The 23,422-nt window shown below is 48.3% G+C and overlaps 1 protein-coding gene across 7 annotated transcripts in view; it reads left to right on the plus strand.

The window, feature by feature from the left end:
* The first annotated feature begins 371 nt into the window (after positions 1-371).
* SMARCD3 (SWI/SNF related BAF chromatin remodeling complex subunit D3) overlaps positions 372-23,422 on the plus strand; it is a 110,285-nt gene continuing 87,234 nt past the window's right edge. Inside the window, exons 1-2 of one of the 7 annotated variants that reach the window (XM_087733594.1) lie at positions 372-389; positions 3,898-4,091. The gene's annotated coding sequence lies outside the window, so the exon portion shown is untranslated. The other 6 variants (XM_087733583.1, XM_087733547.1, XM_087733554.1 and 3 more) reach the window with 6 other exon arrangements.

Genomic DNA, 23,422 nt, shown 5'->3' on the forward strand with positions numbered 1-23,422 from the left:
CTCGCCGCTGCAGCGCCCCGCGGCGGCGCGCGCCCCCCCCCCCTCGCCCGGCGCCGCCCGAAACCGCGCCGCGAGCCCTGCCGCGAGCCGGCGGCGCCCCGCGCTGCCCCGCGGGCGGCACGCGCCCTCCCGGCGCCGCCCTCCCCGTGCCGGCACCCGCCCCGCCGCCAGGTGGGTCCGCGGGGCGGGGCGGGGCGGGGCGGGCCGCTGCCGGCACCGCCGCCGGATGGGCCGGGGCCGCGGGCGGCCGCTGCGGCCCAAGGGCGGCCCGGGCGTGGGCTCCGCGGCGGAGCCCGACCTGCCGGGCGGCCAGGGCTGGGCGGCGCGGGGCTGGGGCGGATGGCGGCGGCGCTGCGGTGCCGCGGGGGCTGTGGCGACAGGGGGCGGTGGTGAGCGAGGGGCGCTCTGGCAGCGGGAGGGCGCCGTGGCGGGTGAGGGCCGCTATGGCGGCGGGGGGGGGCTTTGGCGAGTGAGGGGCGCTCTGGCGGGGGGGCTGGACAGTAAAGGGTGCTCGGGCGAGGGGCGCTGGGCGGGCGCGGGGGCTCCGGCGGTGCGGCGGGGCGCTGTGGCGGGCGAGGGGGCTGTGGCGGGCCAGGCGGCTGTGGCGGCGCGGGGCGCTCCGGCGGGTGAAGGGCGCTGTAGCGCCGGGGCTCCGTGGCGGCAGGGGGCGAGGGGCCGCGGCGGCGGGAACGGGCCGTGGCAGCGTGAACGGACTGCGGCAGCGACGCTGTGGCGGCGGACCGGCGGCCTGCCCGACCCCCTCCCCAGGCTGCCGTGGGCGCCGCCGGCGGGCGAGAGAACGCCGTCCGGCGGCGGCAGGGCCGGGGCGGCTCGAGGGGCTGGAAAGGTAGGGGCGCTGCCCCCGCCCGTCCACAGGCGGAGCTCCGCGCCGCGCCGCGCCGCCCCCGCAGGGCTGGGAAGCGGGCGCAGGGACCGCGGCGGCACCGCCTCCCCGTCGCCGAAGCGGCGCTAAACCGCCGGGGGCCGGAGCGCGGCTGGCCTGGAGGAGCGGTCGCTCTCGCACCGGGACCCTCTCCCCCGCGGCGAGGGCGCTGCGCGCAGCCCGTTCCGGCGCCGCGCTGCCGCTCCTGCGCGGGCGGCGAGCGACGCGCACTTTGCAGACGGTCCCTGCGCCGCTCTCCGCAGCGCCGCGCAGGCGCCCCGCGCCCGGCGCTGGGACGGCGGCCCCGGGGCGAGCGGGCGAGCGGCGCGGCGGGGAGGAGCATGGACGGGACGGTGAGCCTTGCCCCGGGTCCCGGCGCCCCCCCGTCCCGGGCTGCCATCCGGCTCGACCCCGCGGCGGCGCTTGCCGTGGCTCTGCCCCGGGCACCTGCGGGAGCTCTGGCTGCGAGACGCCTCCGCCCGGGCGCTGCCCCCCCGCCAGCGGCACCCCCGGGCCGGGCACGGACCCCGGGCACCGCCGCCGTTCCCGCTCCGGCGCTCCCGCAGAGCCCTCCCGACCGGGAGACTGGCAGGGCCCGGGCAGCGGGCCCCGCGCCGCCGCTGTGCCGCCTCCCGCGGCGCTCCGCTGCCGCCGCGCGGCTCCCCCGCGGAGCCGGGGCATGGAACCCCCGGGACTGGCGCGCGCCGCTCTCTCCGTTCTTCCCTTCGGGCTCGGCGTCCCGCCGGTGCAGCCGCCCGGCCCCTCCGGTTGTCCCGCGCGTGCCTCCGCATCCTCGGCCGGGCTGCGGGCGCTCTGCTGGCCCGCAGGGACCCAGCTGGCTCGGAGAGGCAGGCGGGGAGGGGAAGCCCCATACTCATTTACCACTCCCCGATGTGGACCGCAAGCCCCCTCGGGAGGCTTTCCCTCAGCGGGGAGTGACTTTCCCCCGGGGAGACACCAGCACTCGCCTGGACAATCGCCCAGGCGTGGTCCTCTTCTTAACACCCTGTCCCTGGAGGTGCTCCACACCCCGGTGCTGTTCTGCGACTAACTAACAGCTGTCTCCAGTGCTCCAGGAACAGCCAGCCTTCGTGCAGGAGATAGCGCCTTTGAGAAAGAGTCTTCATCTTGCTGCCTCTGCGGTGCCCTTCAGCTCTGTTTTCAGAGGGAGATTCGTAGTCCCCGATACCATCTCAGGACAAACCGATCCGTATCTGTAGGAGACTAATGCTCCGTGTGGCCTTCCAGAAGATCTTGACTCCCTACACAGGCAGACCATCTCACTTCGGTGCCGTGAGCTTGCTGCTGGAGATTGCTGCTACCTCCCTCCCTCCCTCCTGTTCCCTGGTGCTTGAACTCTCCTCCATTTCTTCTATCAGCACGGCCTGTGGAGGGACCCTGTGTGTCAGCTGCCGCTGGGAAAGGCTGAGGTAGAGATTAAATGGGGGACTGAGGAGAAAGCAAGGTCGCTCACCAGTTAGCATGATCTGGGGGCGCATTTATGCGGTATCCTTGCCTAATGCTGTCAGCGCTGCCCTTCTTGGAGAGACTGGCATCATACCGCTGCCCATTGAGGGGAGTCCTCTGCCTTCTGAAAATAACCAGTTCCGTGGTGCTGCCTCAGGAGCAATCAACAACCTACCGTTTACCGTGGGGACACCGCCATGAGAAAGCAGCCCTTCTTCCCTGGCAGAATCCCCTGCCTGGCCTTGCCCCTAAGGCAGGGTGAGGGTGAGACTCCCGACATCGTCAGCCTTTGGTTGCCTCCTTTTCCGCAGTGCTGCAGTGATGTTCCTTTCCGTACCTCGTGCACTCTCCTGGCCCAGCCCTTCTCACTTGCATTGCCTCCGTTGCTGTGTTCTGCCTCAACCACTGCTTTGCTGGACTCTCTCCTTCCTTGACTTCAGCTCTATTTTATCACAATTCGCTATGATCTTCTTTCTGCCCTTTGTTCTTCCCTTGTTTTGACCCTGCTGGACTGAGAGCCCTGTTACTGTCCCTGATAGTCGTCTGTTCTTGTGCTGACCAGCACTGCCTAGGCTGGCACCGTGATGCTCCTGTTTCCCTTTCTTGCCTATCCATTCTTTGAGCAGTTGCTTCCAGCTGCGTGACTAGGTATGAGCTTACACCCGTGAATGCTGTGGGTGCCGGTGTTCATACCTGTTCTGCTGTAACGCTGCTTTTCTTCATCAGCTACAGCAGAGAGCTGTCAGAAGCAGCAGTGCTTCGTATACACGGGTGCGGCTGGCTCAGCTCTTCCCAAGGAGCAGCTCCCTTTGCCGCCTTTCCCTGGCTCGTCTTCTCTGGCACCTATCATGAATATGCAGACACCGAAGCTGCCTGACTATACCCTAAATCTGTGGCATCGTTAGTTCTCCCTGTCTGCAACACTCTCACCATCCTACCGGGGCAGCTAACAATGCCTGCTGAAACGCTAGAGTATTCTGATAGCCTTTAAGGATTTGATTTTTTAAGAATCAAAGCAAGCTGACTTGGTTCAAGTTCCTGACCTGCTCTGCTTTCCCAAGGGTTACCAGAGATGTCTGATGGCAGAAGCATAACGGAGAACATCTGTGTAAGAAGACGCCCTTGCTTCTTCGTTAGGCCAGGCAAATTCCAGGGGTCCCTTCCAGTCTCAACCGCCCTATGATTCTTATTAGAGCATGCGTCAACGTGCTGACAGGTTATAGGCAAGTGGTGTACTTTCTTCGTGTTTTCTCCAGTCTCCCCAAGCACAAGCTGGCTCCCATCTGTAAGTTGAACAGCCTTGTAAGGATGGCCTAGTGCCTGGGCAAAAGTGCTGTCTTGGCAACGTGGACATGCATCTGTGTGCGGTTGTCTGCAGAGAAGTCCCTAATCACTGTGTCAGTTGCATCTTCTCTTTCTTGCCTTTTCCCTCTTTTTTTCCAGTTGTGCTGCTTATGAAGTGTCACATGGGTTGGTGCTGTTCTAGGGAATTTTATTTATATTGTATGTTACTTCCCTCTCACTCAGTATGTACTTTCTCTTTTCAGAGCTGGATCCAAATGCATCCTCAGCCTGCTGCCTTAGAGCTGTTCCTGCTTCAGGTCAATGAGAATATCTGCTGCTAATTCATCATGACATAATATCTGGTCTCCGGCCCCATCCTGTTGGATAAGTTTCCTGCTTCCTCTTGGTCTGTACAGATGTGACTCCGGGTGTTCATCAGCTACCTAGTCTGGTACAGGTAGGTTTTAGCCCTTTGAAAAATGACCTGTTAGAGGTGGGAAGAATGTGTCTGTGACTTATACTGGGACTGGCAAATGTTTGCCTTTGGACATATGGGAGATGTTGTTTTGTGAAATGAGTCCTGAACTGCCTGCTTGCTGCTATTAACTTAAGCTGGTCCTTTCACTAGCCAGCTGCTTCTGTGATGGTTTCTGCTAGTGCTGGCGGATGATTAGGTAGACTGGCTCAGAGCGAATAATGTCAGAGAATGCAGTTGCTAAGAGCGGGCCTAACAGAGGAAAGAATGAAGAGTAGTAGTAATAGCAGGTATTCTTTCTGGTAATTCATTACTCCATTAGCTACAAGTAAATGTGATTAGTTCTTATCAGATGGTTATTGATTTGTAGGGTTACCATGCTTCTCACAGCAGCTTGAAATCATGGTTAGGTCTTCCCAGCTGGTAGACTTCTCCAGTACCTGCTGTTGTTGGATATGCATTGGTCATCTGCGTGATAAGGTACTCAGATCTGCCACTCAGGTCTTTATTTTCTACCATTAGTTCCATTCTTCTTGTTGCTTCCACTGATGAATATCCACCTGTATCCATCTATCTTTTTTCCCAGTCGGTACACAGTATACCTGTAAGGGACTTTGTTTTTCCCGCAGCCGGATCACTGCCTTTTCACCTTTTACAGCCTGCACAGGTCACTTCACTGGTAGCATAAATTGTCTGGTAGAAAAATGCATTCTATTTTGCATTGGAAACAAATAGCCTAGGTTATAACTTTTTCTATTTTAAGACACATTAGGCTTGTTATTGTCATCTGATTTGGCCCTTTAACAGCCATACTGCTTAGCCTGCTGCAGCACAGTTAGGAACTGTGCCCAGTGCCTGCTACCTCGGGTTTTTCGCTTCTGGCTGAGCCAGGGAAAGTCTGTTCCAGAGAGATACCAGTACTAGTCTACCAATCATGACTTACATGGATTTAAGAACTGTGTTGCGCTGAGTCAGACCAAAGTATCCTGTCTCTGACTAGCAATGGATATGTGGAAAAGAAATAGGAAAATGAGGCAAACGCTGAATCTTTTTGTTCTTCCGCATACCTTCTAAGTTTTTGCAGTCATCTGATTATGGAGTCAGCACTTTGGAGTAAACAATGTTGGAAAATCCCCCAAATTCTTAGGTCTGCTCTTTCAATGTTAAGTTATCTTCATTGGAAGGAGTTGTTGCAGTTTTCTGTGGTTATGTTTTCCATCACTATTCTGTCCTTTTCTGTTCGGTTGAATGTTCTTTTGGATTCTGAGTCCGGGGAGGGCTATAGGACCATTCACTTTGGCATATTCCTAAAGGGAGTGGGTACCTGTATCCAGCTCGCAGCTGTTGCTGAGTAAAGGTATGTCTTTTAGAACGGCAGTTTGGTAGTTCTCCTCGTTCGGGTTCCAAATGATAGAAGACTGAGGGATGGATGAGAGCTGTTTGGCAGAGGGAGAGACCAGACAAAAACGGGGTGACTGCAGATGCTTGGCAAAAGGAGCTGGAAGTAAAGACAATGAGAATAATAACGGGCTAAGCAGGAGATGCTTTTGTGATTTTCACTGGTGTTTGCGCTTACGGATGGTGTTGGGTTCAAGATGGCCGCTGAATGCCAGGCAGCAAACATGGCAAAAGGCTTTTTCTAGTTGACATCTAGGAAAGTTTCTTTATTTTTCAGTTCTGACAGCCCGCTTGATTTCTTTCTGTTCCTATCAGACGTACGTTAACTATCACATGCCATGTTCTCTATGCTAACTTGTTAAGAACCCATTGATGTTAAAGTTAATGCGGAATATACCTGCTAATGTATACTCCTGCGGAGAGTGCACAACCCTTGCTGGAATCAGAAGAGCTTATGTATTAAAACTCCTTTTGCTTCTTGATGAAAGGTAAGGTGTTACCTTTAACCTTCAGTACTCTTAATCATTTGGAGCTCACTCCTCTTCCGCTGTGGCAATACCACAGTGGTTTCCAAACAAGAGTGCTTGGGCTAACACCTGGAATTTGCTGGTCTCCCCTTAAATTGAATAGCATTCTAGGAGCTTAGCTTTTCTGGAAAGGTGCAGTTGGAGGAACTGAATGGTTCTTAATCTAAAATGTAAAGAATTAAGAGTTCTGGTATTATACCACAGAGTTATCCAGGTTTTTCATTTATACAGAAGTGTCCTAAGTGCATAGAAGCAAGCAAATAACAACTTGCATGCTTTTTCTTCTAGCTCACAGAGTTATTGCTGTGTTCTCCATAATGCTTTCATAATGTAGACAACGGCTAGTAGGTCTTGTTCAGGAAATGTTACTCAGAGGTCATCAAGTGAGGTATGTCTGATTTTTGTGAATTGACAGCCCGAGATGCCCTTGTCAAATGTTTCTGATAGCCACTGAGTAAACATGAAAGTAACAGTGGTATGATCATTCTTGTAGCTGGGTATATTGATAGCACTGGCACCTCAATGCTTGACAAGTGTCCCATGAATTTTATGGAAAGCTGTTTTGGTCTTCCTTCCATTTTTAAAAAAAACCTCTCTATTCATTGGTTCCAGTGTTTGAGAGAGAAACTTCCTGTCTTCTCCTTTATGGCCCTTGATAGTCCAACAGCCTTTACTGTTTTGTACTCTTACAATGACGATGTCTGTGTTTGTCTATGGTAGTTGTCCAAAGCTAGGGATAGAAGCGTTTCTCTTTGAATAGAACTATTACCGTGGCTTAAATGAAGCCCTTAGCTAGACTGAAGAATTTGCCTGCTCCAAGAATCTCAGTTTCAGAGTCTAATCAAGATTGTATCTTTTACTTTTTGCCCTGAAATTTGGCACACTTATTCTCTGCCTGTGAATGAATTTTAAAAATAATTTGTTTAAGGGCAGTTCAGCTCCTTTCAAGATCCTAAACTGCAGAGAAGAAAATACAATTTCCCGATTACATATTTTTAAATTTATAGGCACAGCCATTGCACTGAAGTGGGAAATCGTATAAACTTAACTTCTGATAAGCATGTGGCCTTTGATTTGCAAATGTGCTTTTGATGATGTGAAAGACATTGGACTGCATTTGGTGAAATTGCAGGGCCTAACAAGGCATAACATTCAAAATTTATAAATTCGTTATTTTAAAAGATTTAAAACAGGCATTTTCCCCTGGCAAAATACATATGATTCATGGCAACTGCAAAAGTTACAGTTAAAAGGTGATGTCTGGATGGAGAGCAAGAGCTGTGTTTGCAGCTGTTAGGTCAGCGAGGAATGATTTTTAAATGTTACTTGTGGATAATTTTTTAAAGCTTTCCATTTCCCTGGTAGAGAAAGGACATACTGCAAGGTGACTTAAGTTTTTTGTATTCTTGGTTTTTCTTCTTTGAGATCATAGGGATAACCACATAGTAACTGAGCTGGCTGGTACGCTGATCAGACTCTGTGTGGCCAGTGGCCACTACGAGTAGTTGCAGGAGAAAGTACAAAGCTCATTCAGTGTCTGGTTCATAGAATGATAGAATGGTTTGGGTTGGAAGGGACCTTCAAAGTCCTGTTCCAGTGTCTCACCACTCTCATCGTAAAAAAGTGTCTTCCTTATGTCCAATCTAAACCTACCCTCTCTCAGTTTAAAACCCTTGCCCCTTGACCTATCACTGCAGGCCTGGGTAAAAAGTCTCTCTCCATCTTTCCTATAAGCCCCCTTTAAGCACGGCAAGGCCGCAATAAGGTCTCCTAGGAGCCTTCTCTTCTCCAGGCTGAACAACCTGTTCAGCCAGGCTCTCTCATCTTTTATTCACAGGAGAGGTGTTACAGCCCTCTGATAACTTTCATGGCCCTCCTCTGGACACGCTCTAACAGGTCCATGTCTGTCTTGTACTGTGGACTGCAGAGCTGGGTCCAGGTGGGGTCTCAGGAGAGTAGAGAGGAAGAATCCCCTTCCTTGACCTGCTGGCCACGCTTCTTTTGATGCAGCCCAGGATACAATTTGCTTTCTGGGCTGCAAGCACACATTGCCGGCTCAGGTCCAGCTTTTTGTCTACCAATATCCCCAAGTCCTTCTCCACAGAGCTGCTCTCAATCCATCCATCCCCCAACTTGTACTGGTACTGGTGATTGCCCTGACCCAGGTGCAGGATCTTATACTTGGCCTTGTTGAACTTCATGAGGTTCACATGGGCCCACTCCTCCAGCCTGCCAGCGTCCCTCTGGATGGCATCCCTTCCCTCTAGCCCATCAACTGCAGCACTTGGCTTGATGTCATCTGCAAACATGCTGAGGGTGCACTCAATCCCACTATCTATGTCATTAGTAAAGATACTGAACAGTACCGGTCCCAATACGGACCCCTGAGGGACACCACTTGATACTGATCCCCGTTTGGACATTGAGCTGGCAGCTATTTAAAGACATTTTTCTTAGAGCACAAGAACTATTGATTCCCATGTTCAAGAAATCTGGCGAGGAAGGTGGGAGACCAGCGTGGCTGAGTAAGGACCTCCTGGTCAAACCGAAACAGAAGAGGGAAATGCACAGGCAGTGGAAGCAGGAGCACGCATCCTGGGAAGAATATAGGGATACTGCCCAGGAGTGTAGGGATGGGATCAGGAAAGCTAAGGCACAACTGCAGCTAAATTTGGAAAGGGATGTGAAGAATAATAAGAAGGGCTTCTACAGGTATGCTAGTCAGACAAGGAAGATAAAAGAAATTGTACCCCACAATAAATGAGATGGGGAATCTGGTGACAACTGACCTGGAGGAGGCTGAAGTACTCAACAACTTTTTTCCCCCCTCAGTTTTCACTGGCAATTTCTCCTCCCAAATCTCTCGAGTCCCTGAATCTCAAGGCAGGGACTGGAGGAATGAAGTCCCACCCACCGTAAGAGATCAGGTTCTAGACCATCTGAGGATACATGCACAAGTCCATGCGACCTGATGAAATGCATGCCAGGGTCCTGAGGGAACTGGCTGATGGTGAATCCTGTTTCTCCCCAGTAATCTGTAGTCATTAAAGAACATCCTGTGATCATAGAAGCCAAAGTCCTGGCATCAACACCAGCCGCGAAGCCAGGTGCTGATCTGCATGATCATGGTTCTTTACAGAGTAATGGATCTTACGGCTAAAACAGACTTTTGGATCACCTGACCCCTGTATTTTACTGAGCACTAATGGACTTCAATTTGTCCTTACTGTGAGCCTTACACCTTCCAGAAAGACAAGCTGTGGTTTGGTTAGCTATTGTAAATTAAAAATGGAATATACTGCCTGTAGAGCCTCTATCAGCGGAGGGTTTAAGAACTTAGACAAATACCTGTTAAGAAGGGTTTTGGCAGGTCAATACTGACTTGGGGCAAGGAAGGATTTGAAGATCTTCTAATGGCCATGCTAGCCCCTCTACTTTGATTCTGTAAATATTTTGTTCGTGATGGCTAGACTATCCTGAAGGCAAGGGGTGAAGGCTATAACAGTGTCAGCTGTGCTTATGTAGGACAGAGCGTCATTGTAACTGTCTGTTATGAGTGTAATTCCGCACTCCCCCCGCTCCTAACTGACATGCGCTGTGTGGTAAGGGTTTGTGGCATAGTTTGTCTCGTGTCAGCTTTTGTCCACTGGCTCTTGTTCTGTCCTTTTTTCTATTTAATTTAAAAGCTTTTTATCACTTGGGATTTTGTGAATGTTTGTAGTTACATTGAATGTACTTAAACATCATCATCATCATCACGTTTATCTCTCAACTTTATGTTTTGTTCATTAAACATGTTGCATTATTTAAATCTTTCATGGACAACATTTTTCAGACTTCTGGACTGTACTTGGCACTACTTTATTCAGTGTTCCAACATGGACTTCTCTAGCAATTGAAGTATATAGAGAAAATCATCCTACTATCCTTGCTTCCTCCCCTTCATAAATCCAAGGGTTCCCTTGGCTGTCCTTGCCACAGTGTGGCACAGGTCATAGAATCATAGAAGGCCCTGAGTTGGAAGGGACCCACAAGGATCACTGAGTCCAGCTCCTGTCCCTGCACAGGACAACCCCAAAAGTCACACCCTATGGCTGAGGGCGTTGTCCAAATGCTTCTTGAATATTGTCAGGCTTGGCGCTGTCACTGCCTCCCATGGGAGCCTGTTCCAGTGCTCCACCACCCTCTGGGTGAAGAACCTTTTCCCAATATCCAACCTAAACCTGCCCTGGCAGATCTTCCTGCCGTTCCCTCGGGTTCTATCATGGGTTGCCAGGGAGAACAGATCAAATCAAGGTAGTTCAGTCTGAGTTGTTTTCCCACTGTGGTCCCTACTTCCTTTTCAGATTTTCCACTTTTCAAGACACTATCTTCTGCTTTAGGGGGATGTTTTTCATTCTTTGTTCTTAGATCGCTCCTTGCCTTTAAACACACACTTTGAATGGATCCATCTTAATGAGATGGCTTGATCCAACAGTTCTGTCCTGCACTTCAGTTCATTAGAGGTGACTTTGTATTAATTTCCATATGTCGAATGACACTGTTGAATGTTGTCTGACTAGTCACTAACCCTCCCTGTAAAGGTACCTTCACTTTTAACTACATTTACTGTGTAAGTTGTGCCAGCAAATTGGGGACATTATTGATATTTTGTAGTGCTTATTTGTAATCAGAGAAAAATAGCCTAATAATACCCAGTCATCTCTCTAGAATGGTCTTTCAAATCCCTCATGATTAATGCTAGGCAATACGCTGCGCCTCACGGAAGGATCCTGTTAGTTCCCAGTAGAGCCTGGCTTTTGTTCTATGGGCTTTGTTCTTTACAAACTTTCTCGTTGTTCTCTTAATACCTAACGTTACAGCTCTGGATATTCTTGTATGAATGAAAAGGTCTAGTCCAAGGGTATCTGTATATGGTTTGTAAGTAATTCTGGTGCCATTTTTGTGCTTGATAGTCCAGATCTATCTTTGTAAGGAAGCAAACCAGCGGGGACTGCCAAGAATGCCATCACTAGGTCTCCCTGGGATCCAGTGGTATGCATAGACCAGCTAGGGCCCGAGGCAGTGTGATGCAATGTGTGAGACATCTGCTATCATAACTTTTCTGTGGACTGTCTGGTACTTCTCCTCTCTGCCATCCTCTGAAGTATATGGTGCTACGTGTCTTCTGGCCATTTGACATGTAAAAGTTTTGCTGTGTGGCTTGCAAGGTCAAGAAAACTGGATGCTCCTTACCTAGTTGACCCCTCTCTACATCTTCAGTGTCTCTTGGCAAGTCCTATGCCAGTTAGTGCCCAAGGCTAACTATTCTGCATGAAGAAGCTTTTGTTGATTTTTGAGTTTGTCGCCCTCTGTTTTTGTTGGTAGTCCTCTAGTTCTTCTGTTACAAGATAATGTGCTCATAGTTCTGTGTCCGTACTAGTCTTAATTCTGTACATTGTCCCCCTGCCCTGCAATACAAACAAGCATTCTTTTTCAGGTCTTCTTCATAAGAGAATTATTTTGTACCTAGTCTTGCCATATCTGTATCTTTATTAATTCTTCTGTATACTTTTTAGAGATGTGACCAGCACTGGCTGCAGTATGATAAAAGCAAGAGAGAACTACTGACTGATATCGTGTTCTCTAATATCTTCTGTCAGGCTCTTTATAACTCCTTCAAATTTTTTTTTCTGAGTGAATGCTTCTGTCAGGTGCTGCAGCCATCCTCATCTGTTAGTATATTTAACAACGTAAATTGCATGTGAAGTTGTAATTAGTGGAGTCCCGTCTTTTGTTCAAAGGATTGGTGTCTAAGCGTGCCGTTGCAGATAAGGAGTTAGCATGTCTTCTGTAGAGGCAAATGGTGCTCCATGGGTCTGTTATGTTCCTATTCTATTATCTGTTGTGCCCCTATTTTATTAGGATTAGAATTCTTCGACAGGTCGTGTGAATAAGAGTGGGCCTGTCAGCGTATTGTACTTAAGTGTTTTGAAAATGCTCTCAGCAAGGTTTCTAAAGAATGTTAAAGCTAATAAGGGAAGTATATAGTCAGTAAGGAAAACTCCTCATAAGCAGTAAGGAAAAGTAGGAAATCACAGAATGGTTGAGGTTGGAAGGGACCTCTGGAGGTCATCTTGTCCAACTCCCCTGCTCAAGCATAGCTGGTTGCCCAGGGCCACGTCCAGACAGCCTTTGAATATCTCCAAGGTGGGAGACTCCACAGCCTGTCCGGGCAACCTATTCTAGTGCTCAGTCACCCTCACTGTGAAGTAGTGTTTGCTGATATGCCAAGGGAACCTCCTGTGTTTCAGTTTGTGCCCATTGCCGCTGGTCCTGTCACTGGGCACCACTGAAAAGAGCCTGGCTCCATCCTCTTTGCACTCTCCCTTCAGGTAGTTATGTACATTAACAAGATCCCCTCCGAGCCTTCTCTTCCCCAGGCTAAACAATCCCAGCGCTCTTGGCCTTTCTTCATAGGAGAGGTGCTCTAGTCCCTTCGTCATCTTCATGGCCCTTCACTGGACTCTCCAGTATGTCCATGTCTCTCTTGTACTGGACAAGCGCAGCACTGGACACAGTACGCCAGCTGTGGCCTCGCCAGTGCTGAATAGAGGGCAAGGATCACCTCCCTTGACCTGCTGGCAATACTTGGCCTCATGCAGCCCAGGACACCATGTGCCTTCTTTGCAGCAAGGGCACGCTGCTGGCTCCTGTTCAACTTGGTGTTCACCAGGACCCTCGTTTCTTTTCTGACAAGCTGCTTTCCAGCCGGTGGGCCACCAGCGTGTATTGGTGCCTGGGGCTGTTCCTCCCCAGGTGAAGGACTTTGCACTTCCCTTTGTTGAACTCGTGAGGAAATGTAAGGGTATGTGGAAGGTGAGAGTACCCCTCTTCTGCATCAAGTTTATGCAGTCAAGGATGTTTTCGGTGCAAAGGGGATAAGAAGTGAATGGGGGAAGCGCTGAAGAAAAATACACAGAGACACAAACCTGCTAGTCAAGGGATAATGGAGGCAAAGAGCAGAAGTACACTGTCACTAAGTGACGAGCCATTAAGACACTGCGGGTCTAGCTTTGGAGAGGACTAACCTGAACTAGTGGAATCCCCGGGCCCTGGAGCTGCTGGAGGTGGTGGCTGCAGAAGGATGAATAAATGTTCAGTTTCTGTAATGGAAGGAGTGCCTGTTTGGTTCCACATTGGTGTTCAGTGAATGATGAATGATTTCTAAACAGGTAAATAATGAAGCAACAAAATTAGCTGATAATGTGGCATTATTCAGTGCAGTAGAACCTAAACCTGTCTCTTAAGATTGGGGAAGAGTTTCAAAATTAGATGATAATATGGCAGAATAAATTTAAGGTTGATTAATTCATATGTAAAGCGTGTAGAGAAAATAATCCTACCAATGTTGCCACATTGTTGTCAAAATTATCTCTTCTGGCTCAAGGAAGAAATCTTTAGCATCTTTATAGATAGTTCTCTGCAAACATGAGCTTAACAGTAGCGATTAAAATGGAAAATTCAATGTTAGATATTACAGGAAAAGAATTAACAAAACTGAAGTTATTGTTATAACATTCTATGAATCCATGGTTCACCTATGTGCAGAAGAGCGAATGCAGTTCTATATCCCTTAAGATGCAGTGACCAGTAGAACGAGAAGAATTCTAGAAGAAGTGATAAGGATAGTGAGAGGTGGAGAGATTTCCATCAGAGGAGGTATGTGAGAATTCTTCAGAAAAATGATAGCCGAAGATAACTGTGCTAGAGATCATCAGGCATGGAGGAAAGGCACGTTACTATTTATAGAACATGTGGACATGTGATGAAATTATCAGGCAACAGGCTTAAAACAAACACAAAGCTGGTTGGGTGTGGTTTTTTTTTTTCTTTTCAGCTTATGCCAAATTAGATTGTAGCATTTATTACTAAAAGATGTTTCAGCTGTCTACAGTGTAGATGGGTTCAAACACAGGTATTAGACAAGTCCATTGCTGGCTATTGAACATGCTAGTCCCGGTTCAGGATGTTAGTAGACCCTGGCTGCTAGAAACAGGAAGGTTATACAAGGGGAATATGTATGTCTTGTTTTTTGCAACAGTAGTGTTGTGGCTATGATGCTCTACCCATATAGTAAAAAAAGTTTTAATGTATAGGAGTATGTTTATTAGAATACCTGATATAGTTGTAAAAAAAAAAAATCGCTAGATTTTCTTTTTTTATTTCTTATAGTCTTTCTTTGAGCATCTGGCACTAGCTGTTGGCTAAGTGGACCTTTGGTCTGAGATCTGATGGTGTCAGAAATGGGAATTTTTCCACAGTCTTTGTTAAACGTCTGAGGATAGTAAATGATAAAGGCTTCTTTTATTCCAGATGTCAGCCATTGCCGTTAAGCAACTTTAAAGGAAAAAAAAAAAAAAGACGTTAAATAGTTTAATTGAAACTCCCTTCCTCATCTTTGAGTTCGTTGTTTCTTTCATGTATTAGCCCTCTGAACTATATTGGCTTCCCATACCTCTACAAGTCTTTTGTACTGATTTAAAATTGAATATAAAAATCCTTTGTTTCTATTTATAGAGTGTAGTTTGGATGGGAAGAAGAGTGGAGATAGGAGAACTTTCTTTGAAAATCAGTTTTCACCAAAAGGAAGTAAAACTTCACAAGCCAAATTATGTTTTTCTTAGCAAGTCAGGTAGTGGGTGTTCTGCGTGGTGTGGATAGATGGGGTCCCTAGAAGCAGGTGGTAAGTTTAGGGTTTTCTTTGAGTTTCATGCAAGGGTGAAGGTGCCTTGGAGAGAAGCAGAACACAGATCTCGGATCATACCATCCAGTAGGCCTGGGTGACACGGGATGGGAGAGTTCTCATTCCGGATTTACAGAATTGAGAAAAAAGCTTAATAGATTTATGCTGCCGTGTGGTGAATGTTGTGCATATCACAGTCCCTTCACTTTTAAGTTGAAAAACAAACCTAGCAAGTACCAAGCAAAAACACTACTTAAAAGAGAAAATTAAAATGAAACCCTCTGAAATGTATTGCTCAATTCAGATGGAAAGAGTGGGAAATTCTCAAATATTTTAGCAAGGATCTATCTGCACTTAATGCTACTCTGCTGGCTTACTTGCTGTTTAGATTGCACTGTCACATATGACTCTTCTTGCCTTTTCTTTCCTCTGCTTTCCCTCCTTGAACTGCTCTGCGGAGGCCTATTCTGCACATCACATTTGGACTCTCTTGTGCTCTGTTTCTACTGCACAGAATGATGTTCCTGTGCAGCACTGCCTCTTGCCATAGCTGAGAGCCAAGTACTTCTTTGCATCAGTAAAGACATCTGAGTGCATGTTGAATAAAAAGGCAGAGGAGCAGTGGGGGGCTAGGAAGCAGTGCTTTGAAAACGGTAGGAAAATGAGGAAAAGAATATATGACAGAGGAAGGGGTAGGGAGCTCCGGTGAATGCCCGCAGTTCTGGAGGTGGGCTTGGGGGCTGTTTTGATGTGAAATGCAGACTAGGAAACGAAAAACAGCCAGCTGCAGAGTATGCAAAAAGCACTGGGGAAAGGAGCTGTAAATATGGAGAGCTTTCTTTATCCAGGACAACTCAACCTCTTTTGCCTGCCTGCCACCTACTCTTGCTCCTGTTGGGGGGGGAAAAAAAAAAAAAGTATGAAAAGGAAATGGTGGGAAGTGGTTTCGGTTTGTTTGGGGAGAACTTTTTGGCTTCAGGAATGGAGCTGTATATGATGGCTGGGTGGGAGGAACCTGACCTGAGAACTTGGCTTTTGGAGATCCTCACTTTTTTTATTGTCATGATACCAGAACCTGCAATTGTGGAGAGAAATACTGTCATGCAAATTAGAGCGCACATTAATATTATACATTGTCTTTATGAAAGACATTTAATCACTCAATAAAAGTATTACAAGTTCAGGTGGGTGATAATCTTACAGTTATGGTTATATTATGAAGTACTTGCTTATTTTCTCTGAAAGTGCTTCAGGTCACTTCTTATTTACAGACTTTCAGTCTAGTTTCTTCAAGCACCTGTAGGTTATTGCCGAATTTCCCCGACTTTCCAGGTATGAATAGAATGGATGGTGATTCTCCAGCAAAACTGGCAGCAGCTACTCAGTGGTGCTGACGTAGCTAGGCCTTGAGCAGCACGCTTATGAAGGGATCATGCCTGGGCTGTACTTCCACCTCTCACTTCTGTCTCCTGCTCAGCCAGACAATCTCAGTGGCTCCTTGTTTGAATGCTGAGCCTGCGTGGACAACGCTCGTGCGGACATGTCTTCCTGAATGGCTGTTGCTGCCCCACAGTTTCTCTATTGCATTCTGCCATTCAGCAGCGGAATAGCTCCTAGGAAGCTCTTGCGTGGCAGAGGCCATATGAGAGCGTGCTGGTTTTGGCTGGGGTAGAGTTAATTTTTGTCGTAGTAGCTACTATGGGGTTATGCATTGGGTTTGTGCTGGGAACAGTGTTGATAATACAGGGATGTTTTAGTTACTGCTGAGCAGTGCTTACACAGAGTTAAGGCCTTTTCTGCTCCTCACCCACCCCACCAGTGAGTAGGATGGGAGTGCATAAGAAGCTGGGAGGGGACACAGCCGGGACAGCTGACCCCAGTGACCAAAGGGATGTTCCACACCATGTGATGTCATGCTCAGCATTTAAAGCTGGGGGAAGAAGAAGGAAGGGGGGGGTGTTTGGAGTTACGGCATTCTGTCTTCCCAGTAACCATTACGCGTGATGGAGCCCTGCTTTCCTGGGGATGGCTGAACACCTGCCTGCTGATAGAAGCAGTGAATGAATTCCTTGTTTTGCTTTGCTTGTGTGTGCGGCTTTTGCTTTGCCTATTAAACTGCCTTTATCTCAATCCACGAGTTTTCTCACTTTTACTCTTCCAATTCTCTCCCCCATCCCACTGGCAGGGGAGTGAGCGAGTGGCTGGGTGGTGCTTAGCTGCCGGCTGGGGTTAAACCACCACAGAGAATCTGACCATATATCCTCTCACCCCATCACATAGCATTGGTACCATGTAATACAACTTCTCTCTTAACTCTCTGTCCTGTAACTGTTCTTCCTTCTCCTTAGGCACTGACAGTGCTGACGCACGTTTTTTTTGTTTGGTTGGTTTTTTTTGTCTTGCCAGATCCGTGCTCCGTCTTAGCTTCTTTCTTGTCTCAGTAACTTCCTTGCACCTTCTTTGTGGGCCTCCTACCTCGCTTTCTAGTAAATGCTTTCTATACATCTTTAAATCCTTCCTGGATCCCTTTCCCTTATCTGGTCTTACTGTGCTTTTCTCCCCATCTTCATGTTTTGTACTGACTATTTTTTCTAAAGTTTCTGTTGCTTTTACCTTCCTCCTATTTTACCCCTTACACCTGTGTTTTGGCTTTGTTCTTCATGGCTGTTTCAGGGTACCAGGATGACCTTGCTGCTGCAGTAGTGTGCATCAGCCGCTGGTACCAGGTTGTCCCTGGCTCATGCACCCACTTTAGTTCTTGCTTTGTGTGGACAGTTTATGTGCATTGTTTCTTCCATGTTTCTGAAGACCTTTTTAGGTTTCTTGCTTCCCGACAGTGCACATCCCATGCAACAAGTGGTCTGCCTACTCTTTCAGGCTCTCTCGATGCACGTTTATTTATGTATAGTTTATTTTGTTCCCAGTTCACCCAATGACTTGGGTAAGAGTATAAATGACTAGTCCTGTCTCCTTCTGACTTACGCAAGCTTAATTGGTATACATATCCATTTCATACTTTCTCCTGAGTCACTGACAAATATATTACATGATGTTAAGCAGACAACAGGCCCTATCTGACAATGATTCTTCATTTAGCTGTAACTATTTAGGATTTGCTCTCTTTTGACATATATGAAGTATGTGCTGTATTGATTTTTGTGGAGGGTTGAGTATTTTATTAAAAATGTTACAGGGTACAGCAGATATCTCAACAGTGTATACTTGAGTCAGAATCTAGGGTTTCTCTTAACCTGACCAGCATTTAAACTGTTGAAATCCTGAGACTGTCCCCTGGGCTTTCTTGATCTTTTTTTCTCCAAAACCCACTCTTCCCTGAAGGGCCAGCGCTGAGCCAGCAACATGTGGCAATCTTGCTTTTATTCTTTTTCTGATTATACTGCATCAATCCAAATGAGTTTCTTTCAAATGCCTACAAACACAGCTATTTACAAGTGAATTTTATTGTGAATTTTCTTCACCTTTCCTGCTTCCCATGTGTAAAAATGTTTCCAACTGCTCTGCTTCTTTCTTATCTCTGAAAATATTTAAGTAATGGTTTGACATATATGGAATTTATTGATAAAACTGATTTAAGAAGTTGCCACTCTGCCCTGGCTGCTTATTCCTGCTTCTTGTGCTGGTTTTTCTCCCCTGCACTGTTTTGCTGTAGCAATTTGTGGGACCTGTAAATGAGGTTAACACTGGTTCTTAACCTGAACGGTATTCCTCTGTCACTTCTAACTTGTGAAGAAATTCTTGAAACATGAGGAAAACAAGGACTGTGGCCCAGCTCAAGACAACGAGACAGTGTTTTTCAGCTGATGCTGCTCCAGGTGTAATCATCGTTTCTGGAGTTTGCGCAGCAATTTTTTATCACAGCAACTAATTGTAGAGTAGCAGTTTAGGAACACCAGTCACTTTGCAACTGTACATCTCAGTACTTGTTAAATAGTTATGTTGTTCAAAATGTTTTCGCTATACTATTCTGTGGTTTCTTGGGTTAAATTCTGGCACCCTGCATTACAAGTGCATAAAGATGATGTGGTTCATTTGATTAACTGTAGATGTCTGCAACTGAACTAGTTGTCATAGGTTCCTTTTACAGTGAGTAGAGGGTTTGACTCCATCCTTTATTGGATGCAGCGGGCAAACGTAGTGACAGAGGACAAGGAAAAGGCTGAGGTCCTTAATGCCTTCTTTGCCTCAGTCTTTAATAGTCAGACCAGTTGTTCTTGGGGTACCCAGCCCCCTGAGCTGGAGGGCAGGGATGGGGAGCAGAATGAAGCCCCCATAATCCAAGGGGAAATGGTTAGCCACCTGCTACGCCACGTAGACACACACAAGCCTAAGGGGCCAGATGGGATCCACCCAAGGGCACTGAGGGAGCTGGCAGAAGTGCTCACCAAGCCACTTTCCATCATCTGTCAGCAGTCCTGGTTAACTGGGGAGGTCCCAGTGGACTGGAGGTTAGCAAATGTGATGCCCATCTGCAAGAAGGGCTGGAAGGAGGATCCGGGAAACTACAGGCCTGTCAGCCTGACCTCGGTGCTGGGGAAGGTCATGGAGCAGATCACCCTGAGTGCCATCACGCGGCAGGTGCAGGACAGCCAGGGGATCAGGCCCAGTCAGCATGGGTTTATGAAAGGCAGGTCCTGCTTGATTGACCTGATCTTCTACGACAAGGTGACCGCTTAGTGGGTGAGGGAAAGGCTGTGGGTGTTGTCTGCCTGGCCTTTAGTAAGGCCTTTGACACCATTTCCCACAGCATTCTCCTGGAGAAACTGGCTGCTCATGGCTTGGACGGGCGTACGCTTCGCTGGGTAAAAAACTGTCTGGATGGCTGGGCCCAAAGAGTGGTGGTGAATGGAGTTAAATCCAGTTGGCGGTCGGTCACAAGTGGTGTCCCCAGGGCTCAGTAGTGGGGCCAGTTCTGATTAATATCTTTATCAATGGTCTGGACGAGGGGATCGAGTGCACCCTCAGTAAGCCTGCAAATGACACCAAGCTGGGGGGGAGCGTCGATCTGCCGGAGGGCAGGGAGGCTCTGCAGAGGGCCCTGGCCCAGGCTGCCCAGGGCAGGGGCTGAGTCCCCATCCCTGGAGGGATTTAAAAGCCGGGTAGATGTGGTGCTCGGGGACATGGTTTAGTAGTGGACTTGGTAGTGTTAGGTTTACAGTTGGACTTGATATTAAGCATCTTTTGCAATCTAAATGATTCTATGATTCTGTTCTATGATTAGTGACTGGAGCTTGTTCCCCTTCACTGTTAGGGCCCTGCGCTGGTTCTGTAAATTCAGATATAAGGGTGGAGAAGGGGCCTTTCTGCTGCCAGAAATGCCAAACTTCCAGGCTCCCCTATTATGGGAGACTCCGTCCGTGGCTCCTTTAAGCATATTCTCTAGCTGTCCCCCCTTCCCCACATCAGATCTAGGGGAGCAGCGGGCCCCCGTTTCAGTTGACACTCCCTCCCCAAACTGCAAATCTCACCTGCCAGTGCATTTTTTTTCAGAAAGGATGCAGAAAAAGTTGCGCGAGGGAGAAGAGAATGTGAAAGGAGCACGGGCGGCACCCGCAGCCCAGCGGCCACCGTTGCCTGCGGCCCGCGGAGCCCCCTTTGCCCCTGCACGGCAGCTGGAGGCGCGTTTCACGGAGCTTGCGGGGCTGCCGCTGCGGGGCTGCGGTGCAGATCCCGCCTCCGCCGCGGTCCCGCACTGCAGAACCTCGCCCGTGAACTGGTGAACGCTGCCGCGGAGGGGCAGCAAGCAGCTGCACGGGGCGCTGCCGGTGCGGACCGCGGCCTCCCCAGCCGCTTGCCGCCGAGCTTGGAAACGCGGCGGGCGGCCGCCGGCGGCGGTGGGGGTGTGCTGCCATCAGCGCTGCTGCCGCCCGGGGGCCGCCAGCGCACGGAGCCCCCGGATTTTACAGACGTGTTTTCTGCTTAAAAATAGCGGAAGTGGGAGAAGGCGGAGGAGAGATGGACGCTGGCTTTGCCAACCAGCTTTCCTCTAAGTACAGATCAGCATCGCAGGAAAACCATGGAGAGGAAGGAATTGGTTTTACGGCAGGTTAGGTCAGCGAGAGTGAATCGGAAGAGTTACAGAACAATAGTAGAAAAGATTCCCAGGCATACAGAGGTGTTTAGGTTGACAATGTAATTTTAAATGTTGATATCAAAACCAGATATTAGAAAAAATCTGACATATCAAAATGCTTAAAAGAGGTTCTGGAAAACAGGAATGGGGAGAATGATTGACATGTTTAACTGGGGAGGGGGTGATTATGCCTGTGTAAAGCTCCTTATGATCTTAAAGATGCTGAAATGCTTTGGGCACAATGTTCACTGGTCTCAAAAAGCAGTCACTGTCTCCTCGGCAACAAGAAAGGCATGCGTCTGTTCCCATGGAAATGTACTGGGAAGGCTTCACGGGGAAGATTCTGTTCAGAGCTCAACAGCGCAGGCTCCAAGCTCTTTGTTGCTCGTACCTGAAGCCGAGGCAGTCAGCACACTCAGGTGCTCTGATCCTGCAGGTGACAGAGGAGTAAGCTGCGAATAGCGTGGTGCCGTTCCTGGCTCCCCGTATAAAACAGATTAATTGTGCACTATTGCTCCCATCTGAGGAGTTCCTTCCTCAGTCACTAAAGACTTCTTTGCAACTCTTCATAAGGAAAGCAGTATTCTTGCTAGCCAAAGAGGCATCAGAGAGTTTCTGATACTAATTCTTTCAAAGGAGTGGACAGCCAAATCTGAAAAACAAAGTGTAGGCAGGGAGTCTGCATCTCAGCAGTCCTTTCTGATGTCTGAAAGGAGAAAAGGTGAGAACTATGTAGAAGCACTGACAGGTCTACCTGCAGTAGATCCACCAAATAAGAAACTGCTAATACAGTAAACAAATATATATTAGGCACCACTTCTTCTAAACCCATTGTGATGCTCTTCCAAGGGAGCAAACTTACATTTAGCAGGGACCAGAAGGAGGATCCAAGCATGGTTTGATCTTTTTGGTTTTTTTTAAATGAGAGGTGTGGGGTGCAGAAGCACTAGTGGAACAGTGATCATTTCAAAGCGATGGACTGGGAAAATTATTTCAGAAGCAGCATTTTGTATGCATTTGTATGTGTTATGTATAGGTGTTGCTAAGCAGTGTTCTTTTGTTTTAAAGTTTTTTCAACAACAACCTGCTTTTCATTCCAGTAGCTTCTTCCTAGTGGTGCATTAAGGGACAGTAAATAGAAGTGCGTTATTTACCTTTATTATCCTCCTGTTTTGTCCCCTAATACCTACCTTCTAAGGTAAAAAACTCTAGCATTTTCAACCAGTACTCCCAAACTGGCCTGTCTAACCCCTGATTTTTCTCCCCATCTCTGCACTCTATCATTTTGCTGTGCTTGCAAAGAGACAGCAGCTAGCTCTGCACGTGTTTCCAGGTAAGGGCATTCCAGGTGTTTTGTCACTGCCTTGTTTCTGCTGTCAGTCTCCATTCCGTGGTTCCTCATGTGAATCTACTGCATGTTGACTGGGCATGTATTTGAGTTACTTGTAATGCTTAGGTCTTTCCTGAGTAGAATCATAAAATCATAGAAGGGTTGAGGTTGAAAGGGACCTCTGGAGATCACGTGGTCCAACCTCCCTCCCCGAAGCTGGGTCAGCTAGAGTAACTGGCTGACTACCAAGTTCAGTGACGTTTTGAATATCTTCAGGGATGGAGTTAAGTTGCTCTTTGGGCAACCTGTTGTAAGCGAAAAAGCTGTTCACCTGTTCACAGTAAAAAAGTTTTTTTTTCTTGTGTGTAAATGAAGTTTCCTGTATTTCATTTTGTGCCAATTGCCTCTGGTACTGTCACTGGGTGCCACTGAGAATAGCCTGGCTCTGTCGTCTTTACACCCTGCCATGAGGTATTTATGTGTATTGTTAAGATACCCCTGAGCCTTCTCATCTCCATGCTAAAAAAATCCCAGCTCTCTCAGCCTTGCCTCATTATGATAGATGTTCCAGTCCCTTAACCATCTTTGTGAGCACTTGCTCCAGTATGTCCATGTATTTCTTGTACTGGGGAGCCCAGAACTGGACACAGCACTCCAGATGTGGTCTTACCAGTGGCAAGTAGAGGAGAAGGATCACCTCCCTTGACCTGGTGGTAATGTTCTTCCTACTGCAGCTCAGGATGTTGTTGGCCTTCTTTGCTGCAAGGGAACATTGCTGGCTGATCTTCAATCTGTTGCTCACGAGGATCCCCTGGTCTTTTTCTGCAAAGCTGATTTCCAGCCAGTCATCCCTCAGCCTGTCCTGGTGCATGAGTACAATTTCTCCTTCACAAATTCATGCTGACTATTCTCAGTCACCTTCTTGTGCGTCATGTGTTGGAAATGGTTTCCAGGAGGATATGCTTCATTATCCTCCCTTGGATTGAGGTGAGGCTGAATGACCTGTTTTTTCCCAGTTCCTCCTTCTTCCTCTTCTTGAAAATAGAAGTGACACTTGCTTTCTTGCAGTGCTCAAGAACTCTCCCAGTTTCCATGAGTTTTCAAAGATAATTGAGGGGTATCTCGCATGACATTGGCTAGCTCCCATAGCACTTGTGGGTACATCCTGTCGGGTCCCATGGACTACTGTACAACCAGTTTGTTTAAATGTTCCCTAACCTTGTCTTCCTCCACCGAGGGCAA

Source organism: Nipponia nippon, unplaced genomic scaffold (genome assembly GCF_047370975.1).
Source record: "Nipponia nippon isolate SJK-2023a ecotype South Korea unplaced genomic scaffold, ASM4737097v1 scaffold_1, whole genome shotgun sequence".
Taxonomy (NCBI): domain Eukaryota; kingdom Metazoa; phylum Chordata; class Aves; order Pelecaniformes; family Threskiornithidae; genus Nipponia; species Nipponia nippon.